The 9,563-nt window shown below is 30.8% G+C and overlaps 2 long non-coding RNA genes across 2 annotated transcripts; both read left to right on the top strand.

Annotated features, from left to right (window-relative positions):
* Positions 1–3,049: 3,049 nt before the first annotated feature.
* On the top strand, positions 3,050–4,638 carry LOC139492527 (uncharacterized). Its single transcript, XR_011656879.1, has 3 exons — positions 3,050–3,310; positions 3,432–3,491; positions 4,486–4,638. It is a non-coding gene; the product is annotated as an uncharacterized lncRNA (long non-coding RNA).
* A 373-nt stretch (positions 4,639–5,011) lies between these two features.
* On the top strand, positions 5,012–8,142 carry LOC139492526 (uncharacterized). Its single transcript, XR_011656878.1, has 3 exons — positions 5,012–5,120; positions 5,343–5,428; positions 7,162–8,142. It is a non-coding gene; the product is annotated as an uncharacterized lncRNA (long non-coding RNA).
* Positions 8,143–9,563: the final 1,421 nt, after the last annotated feature.

The raw sequence follows: 9,563 nt of genomic DNA, 5'->3' as shown, positions 1-9,563 counted from the left end.
GAAGTTCTCAATGTTGTGTATTGTTTAAATGAAGTTCTTTATAAAGTCTGATGAATATCAATTATGTGGTCATTTTTATAAATTTCCTGTATACAAAACTTTGAATTTTTCGAAAAACTAAGGATTTTCTTATAATATAGGCAACAGTAGTATACCGCTGTTCAAAACTCATAAATCCATGGACAAAATACTAAATCGGGGTAAAAAACTAAAACTGAGGCATAGATTACCTTAGCCGTATTTGGCACAACTTTTTGGAAGTTTGGTTCCTCAATGCTCGTCAACTTTGTACTTGTTTTGCTTTATAAATATTTTGATATGTGCGTCAATGATGAGTCTTATGTAGACAAAATGCAAGTCTGGCGTACTAAATTATAATCCTGGTACTTTTGATAACTATTCATTAACAATGTTTACGAATTATAACTCTGGTACCTTTGATAACTATTTACACCACTGGGTCGATGCCATTACTGGTGGACGTTTCGTCCTTGAGGTTATCACCAGACCAGTAGCAGTCAGCACTTCGATGTTGATAAGAATATCAATATTTTGGTCATTTTTATCAATTTTTTGTTTACAAAACTTTGAATTTTTCGAATAAAAAAAGCCGTATTTCGCACAACTTTTTTGAAATTCGGATCCTCAATGCTCTTCAATTTTGTACTTGTTTAGCTTTATAACTGTTTTGAGATGAGCGTACTGATGAGTCTCATGATAACTATTTATGAGTTAGAATTGTTATCTTCTAATAAAATTCTCTAAGTCACTTATCAAAAGTCGATGTTGCTTCTATTGTGCCATTCTTGTGATTACGAGAATGGGGGGGAGGGTCATATCTGCCAAAAAAACATGGAACCCATATTTTTATTTTATATCGGCACTGTCTTTCAAAAACAGTTCAGGTTGCTTTATCGCATACTTTATTGTTATTCACCAATATTTCTATAAAACAAACGATAGAAAAAATAAAGAACTGCGTCCTATTATTATACTGCTAACTCTTGTAATGACTGCGGTAATAACACATTTGATGTTTATAGTGAATAATGAATTTGAAAAAACACATAAATTTGAACATTAAAATCGCTAAAAATGTAATAAAGATAATTAGATGTAACTTAATAAAGTACCTGGATTGAGTTCAATACCGTAGCAGCTACGTAACGGATTCGTAGCTGCTATTAATATCTATGTAACAACTAGTCTATAGCTACACGTTCAATAGTCAAAATCTACGTAGCATTACGTAGCTGCTACGATATTGAACTCAACCTGACCATCTGTTGGTTTTCTCTATTTATTTACTATGTATTTAACGCATTACCATTGCAGATTTTTACAACACGAGAATATAACATAAACAAGCAATATTAGTTTTTGCATTTTTTCTTATTTACTTAAAATAATGATTATGTGATTCATGTTGATATGATATCTGACTTAAGAATCCGGTTTAGTACTCATTGGAGTGGATGAAAACTACCATCAGGATGTTTGGAAATACTCCCACACGACTCATGTTCGAAACGGTTAGTTTATTAATGATAGATAACTTTTTTCCATTCGACAGCTACACTTAATTCACAAGGACAATTAAAATGTCATATTGCAATAGTTTAGTTAAAACATATTTATTTATTGTTGATTGGTAAACAAGTTATAACAATTTATAGTTATCCCTTTCCACTTTGCTGGTGCGAGTGCTGCCTTGTAGCGACATTAGCCTGCTCATCTTCGAAATCTACAAGGTCTTCCTTTACATGCAAAATATATTGATTATATCGGACTATCATCGTTTCTCCTTTGTAGTCCGATGCGCTTACTACTACACCACGACTCTTCTATATTGTAATGATACAAGTGCACACCAAAGGAAATAATAGATAAGAGATGTATTGAAATTTCCGGAAATCATCTACAACGGAATTAGAAAACACTGGCATGTAGGGTCTTATTGAAATACAATTGACATATATCTGATCCGGTGTTGGAACTTTTTTCAGGAAATCAATGCAGAAAATCCCGTTTTATGACACTCAAATTATTCAATTTATTGCAATAGTTTCTAGTCGTACATAAATCAACGGGAAAATATAAAATCATATATCAATTTAAAGACTCATAATAGCGAACAAATAATGACCTTTTATAGCCGACGATGCAAATTTAGATTTGCTCATTGTTCACGGGCGTACGGTGACCTACCGTTGTGAATTTCTGTGTCATTCGGTCTCTTGTTGAGAGCTGTCTTATTGGCAATCACCTCGCATCTTCTTTTTATATAAATAGTACAACAGTATGCAACAGAAATATACCTTTGCTCGAAACTGGTTTTCAATATATCATTTGAGAGAAAAATTTGAGGGCATACAAACGAAACGACATCGTATACGCTGGCAAGGCTTGTCATATGGAACCAAAAGGAAACAATTATTCTTGTTTCCTTAGTTCTAGCATTGTCAAAATTTAACATCAAACTACAAGGTTAATTGAGAAACAACACACATGCATGTTTTAATGACACTGGTTTGATAGTTCATGATTTTGTAGAGATTTTTAATAGATTCTATAGAGTGGATGGCTCATATTCGCCATGGACACATTTTCGCCGTTTTGCTATTTTTTATCTAAAATTTGTGTGCCTTTACCCAGTACCTGCCTAAATAGATGGTAAAGGCTGTTTGTAATGTTCAAACGGTTGATATTCCTCTTTATCTCATTTCCAAGGTTATTCGCACATATAAAGAAATACGCAGGTGTTTTTAAACAATTTTTGGCTATTATGTAAGATTTATATGGCAATCATGCGCAGTCTTAAAGTAAATATTTGTGAGAAAAATCGTATAGAAATGATCTCTCAAGCTTATTCGTGAAATTACAAACATTAGTTTTTATAATATACCAGGATAATGAGGATGGTCATATCATACATTGCGGCGAAAATGTGTCCCCCATGGTACACGAACAACTTGATTTCCTCTTGAGTTTGAGTTCATTTTTAGAACAATTAACCAATGTTTTGAAGATTACTTTATCAAACATTTTTTTCATATAGTAAAATTTCTGAAACCTACATAAAAAGTTCCAAATATGCGAATGTAGGTCGGATGTAATTGGAAATGAACGAATTATGCGGCGAATATTGGTCACTCACTCTACTATCATTCTAGTAAAATCAATGCTTCACATTTTAGAAAGAGAAATGCATAAGAGAACAACTGCTACTTCTAGTGTTTTGGTTGAAATTAAGCGTTTGAATGAAATGATTTCGAGTATGGAAGAAAGAGATCATAGTACAGAATCCAATGTAAGTATGAATGGTTATGAAGAGACGTTTAAAGACTATTGTACAATTTTATTTCATTTTTGGTGTTTTGTATCTATTTGAAGGGAATTTAAACTAAAATGATATAATTCTTACATTTCAGGAGAAGGTTGCAAATAAAATTGATGCACTTATAAAGACACGAAATGACTTGACTAGTCAGGTGAATAATTTTTTTTTTAAATCAATAATAACAAATATTAGTACGATTTCATTTGACTACAATCGTAACAAAATCATCGTTTTCATCAAAAACTATAATAATAGTGGAATTGTGTAAGTGTTTTCGCTCGGAGTGTAAAAGAACGTGGTCTAGTTTCTCTGCTTCGGCACAACAAAAGCTTAAAACTTATTTACGCTAATTTTGTGCCAGCACGTGACATTTAGGTTTTGAATCAAAGAAGGCCGTTCGGAGTACGAATAATTGGTCTAGGTCAGGGTTGAATAATTATGTGATTGCTTTACCTTATGTGCTTGCCATTGATAAATTTACTTTCTTTTAAATTTATATCGATCTTTTCAAAAGCAGATAAATCAATAACAATGTATCATGTTCCGTATCGTATACAGATATAATGCATATAATCGTTAGCAAAGACTGAATCTAAATAGATGTATGGTGAAATATTTCAGAACAATTAATAAATATAAAACAATATATAAATTTTGACTTTTATTACACTTACATTGTCATATGAACGCTCATTTGATAATAAGTTAAAAAAAAACTCAAGGAAGACATACATTGTATATGCAGCTCATTAAAACATTTTGCTATCAAATTTTGTATAAGAAGATGTATTATTTAGGTAATAGAACTGAATGAATGAACTGCAACACAACAATGCAAAATAGCAAAAGATGTCTAGTGTCTTCTATATTAAACGTATGGCAATAAATGTGCCACGAAAATTATCCATTTCTAAAAAAGAAACCAAAAAAATAACATAAACCATCAAGTATCAAATGTTCATATAATGTTTTAAAGAATAAAAAAACAAAACATGATCATATAAAGTATGAAAATAACCGACTCAGTTCCTGACTTTTAAAAGAGATTCATGTAAATGTTGCAAAATTCAAACTAAACTCAACTATTTGATTTCGCGATAGGTAAAATATTTCAACATTACACTTATTAGTTTTCTATATTTTAGATAAGCGAGGAAAGACTTGAAAAAGATGTATTGTTACGAGGAAATGTGATATGTGGAACTTTCAGTTCTTTTGGAGAAAGACAGTTGTATCTGAATGTGTTGTCGTCCGAAAAAAACAATCGTAGGAAATCGATTTTTACCTGTATGATCATGGATGAGGTAAATTTGGAAGATAATTTCACATCAAAATAACAACCACACTACACATCAGTTACACAAACTTCATTGTACCTAATTGTTACTGTTCTTTTAACTTTCTTGAGAATGATACGAATTATATAGCAATTTAGGAATGATCTTTATTTTTTGTCTCTGTGTTTAATTTGTCTTTGATTACAAAGTTTACAAGATCTCGACGTAACATACTAAATATATCTACATTAAACTTTTAAAACCCATAGAAACAATTCAAATATACCAGCTTTGACTTTTTTGCCTTCTCTAAAAAAAGTTCCAATTCTTTTGTTTAATTTCGACGTTTGGCGAAAAATACTTTAACTTTATTATGCAAATGTTTAACTTTTTAGGCCGAACAAGCAACAGAATTGGAAACACTTTCCATTTTACAATACGGACCAAGTAATCTTATTATGGCAGGCGATCCAGACCAACTTACATCAACTGTCAAATCCCAGGTATTTGAATCGGATATTTAACAAACAAGTGTAGTAAATTGATAAAAAAAATATTTTTTTTAGTTTTTAAGTGTACATTCACTTACAGTCAATGATCTAGTTATAGGGTCATAAGGTTTTAATCATAACTTTAAAAACAAAGATTTGCATGTTTCAGAATTTTTTTTTTAGTTAATATCAAATTACCAGTGACATGAGTTATTTCTTGTCTATCATTTGCAGATATCTAGAGACAAAGGTTTTTGCCAGTCCATGTACACGCGATTTTGTAAACAACTACCAAGATGTCAAGAAGAGGAAAACTCTATGTTAGTATTAAATTTCCAGTACAGGAATCACCAAGAAATTTAAAAGTTTCCAGATGTATTGTTCTGTGGTCGATAATAAGATACACACATGTATACAATGTAAATTCATTGTGTAGTATCCTGTTTGGTTAATATCAGTCTATAGAAAGTTTGAATCGAGAAAACGGTTTTGTGAATGGAGTAGCGATATGTTCTTTTATGAAATTGCAAATATACAGGCACCCCATGCCCTGAATATTTAAACGCGACAAACAGGAGACTAATATGTATTACTATATGTCAATAAAATCAGAAATCGATAATTGCCTGTGTTTCAAGTGTGTTTAAAGAAAACATTGACTTGCATCAGTTAAACAAAAAACAGGCACTGAGGTTAAGCTGATGACCGTAACTGCATTCACGGTCATCCCAAGATGTAAATATCCCGTAAAAGTAACACGCAACAAATTTTCTTTTGTTTAAAATGTGGTAAATTTTAGTTAAAAGAATAGTCTTAGTAAAATCATAAAATTCTTATACTAAAACTTTATAAATCTTTTCAGCTTTCGTTATATGGTAGATTTGATTTTAAAACTAAATGATAAGTATCATTTGGACAAATAACACACAAAGCAATAATTTTATTTTTCGTGTTGAAGATAGCCTGTATGATGAGGTATCTTAATTTGGGTAACCTAAGAAACCACAAAAATTAGAAAAACGTGACCACGGAAGCTTACAACGACAATTATGATTGGAAAGTATAATGAGTTTCCAATAGTTTGTATATAAATATATCCATGTGTTATCCGTTAACTTAAACTCGTTGATTAGACGTCTTTTTCTATACTGGGCACCCTACTAATTGTGCATCCTTCGCTGTCGAAAATTCAGGTCTAACTGATAATCCCGTGCTTATTTAAGAAAGTAGGCGTAGCTTTGTGTGTAAGGCCCGAAAAAGGGTTACTTAGCTGATTCTTCAAAATTATTATAAACTAAACATACAAAAATATTTGAAATTACAATTTTAATGATTACAGTTCTTCTATACAAGCATGCAAAACAAACATTGACCAACTTGCTTGCTATGTTTGCTTGGTTGTTTGCAAACAATAGGTAGGCGGAGTTTCTGTCTGTTTCTATATATAATGGGATTTGATTGGACAATAAGAATTGACATGAAATCAATTTTATGTTTATTGTTCAATCATATTCCAGTACATAGCGAAGAGACTGAAATGGACTACCTACCTTTTGTTTACAAACACCCAAACAAATACAGCACGCAAGTTAATCAATTGTTTGTTTTGCATTCTTTAATAGAAGAACTGTAAAAGGTGCTATAGGTTAAAACAGATATTTCATATTTTTGGATAGTTTGGCGGTGTTTCGAAAAGTGTACCATAGCTTTTGTTGAAACCCCCTTCGGTCTCGTGCGGTTAAAGCCGGGCTTTCAACAAAAAGCTATTGTATAATTTACGAAACACTACAAAACTATCCAAAAGATATGAAGTATCTATAACTTATCACCTTTCATATCATGTACAAGGATATATAACTTGCTGAATAGGCCTTTTGAAGTGCATAACAAGTGATGCGAGCAAAGTTTTTAAAAATAAATCTGGTGGATAAATAGCCATTGTGTAACTTTTTTTTTTAAAGTTGACATACCTATGACACTTATTTATGAAAGAATGCAGTGTTGTCTTTATATTGATCTATATGTGGTATACTAAGTATTTTTGCGGTTTCAGGAAAACGAAGAATGGCTGAAATTGGTAGCAGATGCCAAAAACAGAAACGTTTTCGCATAGTAAAAGAAAAATATGTTTCAAATGATATTTTTCGTGCATGCGTAATTGAAAAAGCCAGACTAGGACAATGACTTTGTTTCATTTCTTTATTATGATTCTTAAAGTGAACAAATATAATTTTGAAACTGCGAATGTATATTATAATAAGATTGACTGACTTTTTGAAATGGTCCTTGTGTGAACTAAAATCAGTGGAAATTGACACTTCAACTGATTTATCAAATTAATCTATAGTATAAATAAGCACGCACAAATTTACTAATGGAATGGTCACCGGTACTTAAACAAAGACATATTTTTATACAAGTATGTCATACAATAAATCGTCCTCAGTTTTACAATTTGATCGTTTTCTTTCTCAACCGACATTAAGATCCTCGAGCATAGACATAGATTTGTTTTATAAAATTAATCAATTAAAAGAGACAAAAAAGGCAGAAACAAAAAATCTTAAAACCAAGTTTTGAACCAGTTCAGGTTTGAATGAAGTAGCAAACCAAATCACATGTTACTATTTTGTTTACGATCGCTTTAAGCATGAACTTTATTCCAACTTGATAATGGTGCGTGGTCAATGGTAATAATATGCATTGTACATATAGTGCTATGTTTGCATAACTCACTGATTTGACAATTATACTTTATCAATTATAGCATTTGTGTGCACATAACGCATTTACAATTGGGATTTGGTTTCTTATCAAGTTTTTTTTTTTCAAGTCGGTTTCTGTGGGTTGAAGGAGGAGGGAATAAAGGCAAGATTGAAATCCTTTTGACATATCAAAAAAATATATAATATCTTCCACATTTTTCTATACCTTTTAATGTCCTCTTAGGCAAAGACAAGCAAAATGTTTTGATTGGCCAGTTACATTTGGTTATTACATAATTGTAGTTGATTATTGAAACAGAAAGAGGTTCGAATATTTGTTTTGATAAAAAAAAACATAGTTCTGCTTTTTCTATTTTCCTACCGTCGTTCCCCATCATCACCTAGTATTGCAACTTTAATAAACAGTTTATATTCTCATTTCTATATCTATATTTATACTCTTGATTGTATAATGATATTGTAGAACTAGTATATCTTTCTATATTAGCTTTAATATGACTTTATTTCATTGTTGTTTTTTAGCTAACAACCTTTATGTTGATTCCTATAATATGCTTCTCGTTATTGGCATGAATGGTTGACCATGGAAGTATATTGAAAATATAATACTGCCGTGATTTGACCGTATTATAGGCCGAGGGTTTACGTTTCAAAATTGGTGTGTTACCAATTTTATTGATTTGTTATTTACTAACGTTGATTAAGTACATCTTAAAGTTATCATTTAATCGTCGCTGTGTTTCCAAAATATAGTAGATTACTATTTTTTCAACAACAAAAATTTTCACTAACAGGATTGAAGATTTGTTTGAAATTTAACGTTTGCTCCCAAAGTATCGAATATTAAAATCCATAGAATATTTTAATAGTTTGTCAAAATGTAGTTTATATCATGCTTTTCTATAAAAATAGTAATAAAAAGAATGGGTCATGGGGCTTATTCTCACGCTTCATGTTGTGAAAAATTGACAGATTTTGTATAGATGATGCACGGAAAACTCAATTTTCTGCCATAAAACGAAAACTACACCATAGAACTTTGAGATAAATTACCTACTACTCTCTAAATTTGCATATTTTATTAAAGATCTAGACCGATTGTAATCTGTTATTATTTCAAAATTCAAGATGGAGTAAAATAATAAGACACCCTATCTACCTTAATTTCACAGAAATCAAGAAATGTACAAGTTTTTGATTCCCAAGGCTATTATACAATAAATTTCAACTTTACTTCACTTTGGAAGCAAACGTTACAAACAAATGGGATTGACAATTTTGTCACATATCTTATTTCAGCTGTTTTGATTTGTCTCAATGTATCATGGTATTTTGGAAAATTAGAGATTTACTCTCGCAGAGCTGGTTGTTGTGAAAAAGTAGTTATGTCAAAAACAAAAGTAACATACGACATTTTGGAAGCCCAGTGACGATATATTTAGTGTATATAGTGTACAGTTTTTAATATTTTCTTACTTTAATAAGTAACTGATTACATTATCATCTTGTGTGTTCATTATTTATATAAACGTATGATTTTTTGCCCTAAAATGACTTATTTTATTTCATTTTATTTTTTTATTTTTGCCTATAATCTTGAAAACTATAATGATTACTATTTTTTCAACAACAAAAAATCTCACTACCAGGATTGAAGATTTGATTGAAATTTAACGTGTGCTCCCAAAGTATCGAATATGAACTTGAACATTTTTGTAAAATATGAGTA

This window comes from Mytilus edulis, chromosome 10, assembly GCF_963676685.1.
Source record: "Mytilus edulis chromosome 10, xbMytEdul2.2, whole genome shotgun sequence".
NCBI classification, from domain to species: domain Eukaryota; kingdom Metazoa; phylum Mollusca; class Bivalvia; order Mytilida; family Mytilidae; genus Mytilus; species Mytilus edulis.
Note: the sequence above shows the minus strand (reverse complement) of the source record. Positions and strands in the feature narration are given on the sequence as shown.